This window comes from Pinus tabuliformis, chromosome J, assembly GCF_031772625.1.
Source record: "Pinus tabuliformis cultivar Carrire ecotype Pingquan chromosome J, CPIR1, whole genome shotgun sequence".
In the NCBI taxonomy this organism is placed as follows: Eukaryota; Viridiplantae; Streptophyta; class Pinopsida; order Pinales; family Pinaceae; genus Pinus; species Pinus tabuliformis.
Genome location: NC_142295.1, coordinates 867,747,616 through 867,753,615, shown reverse-complemented (window position 1 = coordinate 867,753,615; position 6,000 = coordinate 867,747,616).

Below are 6,000 nucleotides of genomic sequence, written 5' to 3'. Positions count from 1 at the left end.
CATGATGCAATCGCAGGGGAATTAAAAAAATGACTAAGTGCTATACAAGCAAGGGTTTTTTCATACTTATATGTATAAGGTGGAAGGAAAAGGGCCAGGTAGTCAAATTGTTGCACACAAAATGGGTAACATGTAGTCTATTGACAAAGAATGAATGTGTAAAGAAGGTGTGCAACACCAACCTAAAACAGGGCACATGCATTACAACTCCAAGTGAGACAACTCAAACTTGGACAACAAGGACATGTTACCAAATGACACAGCGCAAGGAAACAAAGGAGGTTTGTGACAATCTAACATGGTAAAATGAATGGGGGGGTGGTTATATATAGAATTTTATCCATGGTAGGTGCATTGAATGCACATTTATTGTAATAACGCAAGGAAATTTGCAATGAAAGATTGAGATGAAACCTATAATGTGTGGAAGGTTTACAATGTGATGGCATTCAAATACGTGGTGCACCCTTTATATTTCATAAATTTTCCAAGTTATAACCTCTTCATCTATTGTAGTTCAAAGGAATAAATAATGGTCTTAGGGTATAGGTTACATAAATGCCTTAGATTTTTTAATGAGGATACCCTAAATTTGCCTCTTGTTAGAAAAATATAGGGTTGTTATAGCTACTACAGCAAGTGGGAGGTGATCTAATAATACAAGGTGGAGATGGCTACTCAAAATCTTTAGTGCACACCTATGCAAGCACAACAAAATTAAGATTGATTTCTCCCAAATAACTTGGACATTTGGGAACAACAAATTTTTAACTCCTACTAAGTTATCATTGAAGTAGAAAATAATAAAGTCATTTAAATACCTATGTGTGTGGTGTCGTAATGTTAAATGCTACACCAATGGATGCATTGATATTGGAAAAACTAATATTTTCCCACTTTGATGGTGGCATATCTTCTTGTAATATCATACATGCTAGAAAACCAAAAATAAAAAAGAATTTCTTTAAAGTTTTTTTTTTATGAACTTGGTAGTACTTTCGCTATTTATATTATCTGTCCAAAATCAAATTTTCCATTTGTTCTAAGTGGCCTCACCTACCCAAAGGAAACCAGGTAGCCACCTGTCAACATTAAAAGTTGTCCAAAATTTAAATAAGTCCTTCTCTATCAGCCTAACAACATTATCTATACTATCTATACGGTAATTCAAGTTTAACAAGTAAAATCTATTCATCATGAAACTTTAAAAAATTGTAGTTGGACCTCCTATTCATTCCTCGTCCAAGGATATTACTGGGGCTAGCGATTTGGCACTGGAGCCCAGCATCTTGCTCCTCTTCATGTCCTACAGTGTTTGTTCAATTATCCCCAGTGTTAAGTTGTTTCGATAAGTTTGGATCTGGACGGCCGCTATCTCCCTAAGTGTTGGGTTGTGTTATATACTTTCCACGACTAGCCCACGTAGTTAACCGAGGGGTTAGAGGGGGGGTGGAGCCCCCCCTTCATTATGCCGTTTGCGTAGTGAGGGGAGTTATAAGGGGTTTGAGGGGTACACATAACCAAACCCTATGGGGTCTGGGGCAACGCCCCGGAAAATTTTGGTTTTGGAACCTATGTTGGGTTGGGCGGACCCACCTATGGTTTTGTGCCTGATTTTCGCACATGTTTTTGGATGCGATGGTTTTTGGTCCATGGTTTTGGACGCGATGGTTTTCAATCCATGGTATTGGATGCTTCGGCATGTATAAATATGTATTATAACATTGAAAGGAACATAATGAAAAATCAAGCTGGTAGTCCCAGGTTTGGGATCTAGGGGAAAATCTCTGTGTATATGTGTTTTCTGTGTTATGCTCTCGCAATGTTTATTTTGCTGTTGTTAGAATTCGTGCAAGTAATTTTTGTACGGGGTTAAAACCTACATTTGGTATCAGAGTCGTTTTGGCTTCAATGGGAAGCCTTTGTTGCTGAGGGGTTTCGGTCGGGCCTATGGTAGACCCTGTTCAATGGGAGACCTGCGAGATCGATTATGGTGGTGAAAGAAGATGGCGAGTAGGGGAAAGATAGAGATCGATAAATTTAATGGTCAGAGTTTTGAGTTGTGGAAAATCAAGATGGAGGAGCTGTTAGTGGATAAAGATCAATGGATCGCGGTAGATCCGAGTACTAAACCAATGGGAGTGTCAAATGAAGAATGGAAGAAGTTGGATCGAAAGGCAAAGAGCACAATACGATTGTGTGTCTCATATTCAATATTGTTGAATGTATCAGGGGAAGCTACAGCGAAGGCTTTGTGGGACAAGTTAGGGACTTTGTACCAATCTAAGTCTCTAGTGAATAAACTATTCTTGCAGAAAAAGTTGTATAACCCGAGGATCAAAGATGGAGACTCGGTGACAGAGAATCTAAATGCATTTAATACTGTGGTAAGTCAGTTAGCATCTGTTGATATTAAAATTTAAAATGAAGATAAGTGCATTAGTTTGTTGTGTTCTCTACCAGATACATGAGATAGTCTGTTTATTGCAATAGGTAGCAATGCAACTGCCTTACAGTTTGATGAAATAGTCTCATCCTTATTGACAGAGGAGATGAGACGGAAAAATATGGAGATCCAGAATGGTGATGCCTTGTCTGTATGAGGATGGTCCTAGAATAGAAACAAAAATAAGTCATCGAGCGAGAGATCTAAATCTAGAGGGAGATCGAAATCTCCAGGAAAACCTGTAAAGGTGGTGTGCTGGAAATGTGGAAAGGAAGGGCACTACAAAAGGGACTGTAAATCTAAAGCTCCTAATAAAGGAAAGGGATTTTATGGTGCTCCTTCTACAGAGGTGAAAACCACCTCAGATGAAGGTGGGGATGTGTACTTGGCTTCTTCAATTACACATGTAGATCATGAGGCATGGTTGATTGACTCATGTGCATCCTTTCACTTCACTCCCCATAGAGAGTGGTTCTATGAGTATGAGAAATACGATGGTGGTGATGTCTTCTTAGGGGATGATAGGAAGGCTAGAATCATTGGTCGTGGAAAAGTAAAGTTGAAGTTGCAAGGTGGAAGGGTTAGAACACTTCGGGTGTTCTGCATATTCTTGCATTGGCTAGAAATGTGATTTCTGTAAGCAAGTTGGATGATGCAGGTGTAAAAACAGTGTTTGAGAAGGATACCTGCAAGATGGTTCAGGGAGCACTGGTATTGATGCGGGGAGTTCATATTGGAACTTTGTACAAGCTACAAGGTAGAACGGTTGTTGATGGGTGCAACAATTCTATGGTTCTTGAAAGTGGAGCAGAAAATCTAGTGGTCTCTAGAGAGAAGACCATGCTATGGCATCAAAGGCTTGGACATATTGGAGAGAAGGGCCTTCGAATACTTCATGGTAAAGGTATGGTAGAAGGTATGAGTAATAGCTCTCTAGATTTTGATTTCTGTGAAAATTGTGTATATGGGAAGCAAAATCGGGTGAGTTTCCCCTCTGGTGGTAAGAGGGTGAAATATATATTAGAGCTTGTGCATAGTGATGTGTTTGGACCTGTGAAGGTTCCATCACTAGGTAAGTCGGTGTACTATGTATCATTTATAAATGACTTCTCAAGGAATACATGGATATATTTCCTTAAGAAGAAATTTGAAGTCTTTGACAGGTTTAAAGAATTCAAGGCACTAGTGGAAAACCAAGCAGAGAAGAAGATAAAGGTGCTGAGGACAGGTAACAGTGGAGAATTTTGCAGTAAGGAATTTGAAGCATTCTGTAAGAAGTGTGGTATAGCACAGCAGAAGACTACTCCATATACACCTCAGCAAAATGGAGTTGCAGAAATAATGAACAAGACGTTGATGGAAAGGGCAAGAAGCATGCTCAGTGGTGTCGGGTTAGGACAAGAATTCAAGGTAGAAGCGGTGGAGACAACATGTTACCTGGTCAACAGATCACCTTCATCAACGTTGGAGGATAAAAATCCACAAGAGGTATGGACTGGTAAGAAACCCTCTCTTTCACATCTGAGGGTATTTCAATGTGATGCATATGTATAGGTTCCAAAGGAGAAACGAACCAAGTTGGATAGTAAATCTAAAAAGTGCATCTTTATTGGGTATAAGGATGGTTTAAAGGGTTATAAGCTTTGGAACCAGTAACAAGGAAGGTTGTGTACAGCTAAGATGTGGTGATCAGAGAGGTGAAAGATGTTATTAAACATGAATTCCTACCAAAGGAACCTAAGAAGATAGAGTTTGAGCTAAAGGAGGAAGAATCAAACTCCACAGCAGAGAAGGAATCAGAAGATGAAAAGCCACAAAATCTAGGTGTGAGAAGATCAGTTCGAGAAAGAAGGCAACCAGAAAGGTATAGTTCATCTTCTTTCTGTTCAAATTTTGCTTTATCTATTATTGATGATGACCCCAGAACTGTGAAGGAAACAGTAGATTCAGAGGATGGAAAACTCTAGAAAGAGGCCATGGTTAATGAAATGGCATCTTTGCACAAAAATGAGGCTTGGGATCTGGTGGAGTTTCCGGATGGAAGAAAAACCATTGGCAGCAAATGGGTGTTCAAGAAAAAGACAAATGTAGAAGGAAAGGTGGAGAAATACAAAGCTCGATTGGTAGCAAAAGGTTATTCCCAGGTGTCGGGAATTGATTTTGGTGATATTTTTTCTCCTATTGCCAAGGTAACTTCTATTAGATTACTTTTATATGTTGCTGCTGCTTTTGATTTAGAGGTAGAATAGATGGATGTGAAGACAACATTTCTTCACAGGGATATGGAAGAGGAAATCTACATGAAGAAACCTGAAGGCTTTGCGGTGAAGGGTAAGAAAGAACTGGTATGCAAGTTAAAGAAGTCTCTGTATGGGTTAAAAGAGTCACCAAGGATGTGGTATCAGAAATTTGATACATTTATACGGGGACTTGGCTTCACCAGAAGCAAAGCAGATCACTGTGTGTATTTTAAATTAATTGGTAACCATGTTATTTATCTGGTCTTGTATGTGGATGATATGTTGCTGGTTGGAAATGACAAAGAAATTATCCAGGATTGAAGACCCATTTGTCCTCTAAATTCAACATGAAAGATCTTGGTGCTGCAAACTATATTTTGGGCATGGAAATTAAAAGAGATCGAACAAAGAGGAAGCTCTGGTTAAACCAGAGGAAGTATGTCGAGACAATATTGCAGAGGTTTAATATGCAAGATAGTAAACCAGTGAAGGTTCCTATTCCTATAGGTGTAAAGTTATCTACTGAACAGTGTCCCAAGACACAAGAAGAGGAAGAGGACATGTCCCGCGTTCCATATGCAAGTGCAGTTGGTAGCTTGATGTATGCGATGGTCTGTACTAGACCAGACATTGCTCATGCAGTGGGAGTATTGAGCAGGTTTATGTCAAAACCAGGGAAGGAGCACTAGACAGCAGTGAAGCGGGTTTTCAGGTATTTACGTGGCAATAGTGATTATGGTTTGTGCTACCAAGGAAGACCAGGATTGGACAAAGTGTTGGATATTCATGGATTTGTTGATGCAGACTGAGCTGGAGATCTGGATCAAAGAATATCTACAAGTAGGTATGTGTTTAACCTATTTGGAGGTGCAGTTAGTTGGATGAGTAAGAAATAGTATGTAGTGGCACTATCAACTATAGAGGCCGAATACATGGCAGCCACTCATGTAAGAAAGGAAGCAGTTTGGTTGCAGAGATTGTGTTCAAGTATGGGGTTAGTATAGGTAGCTATAAGGATAGACTGTGACAGCCAAAGTGCAATTTTCTTAGCAAAGAACCCTGCATATCATTCAAAGACAAAGCACATTGATGTTTAGTATCACTTTGTGAGGGATATGATAGAAGACAAAAAGGTGTTGCTGGTAAAGGTGGACACTTTGAAGAATACTACAGATGCATTGACAAAATCTGTGAGCTCTGAGAAGTTCTCTTGGTGTAGAGAAACAATGGGCATTGCAAGGCTGGATAAATGACCAAGGTCTCTTGTGGCCCCCTATGGAAAGAAAACAACAAGTGGGAGAATGTTGGGTTGTC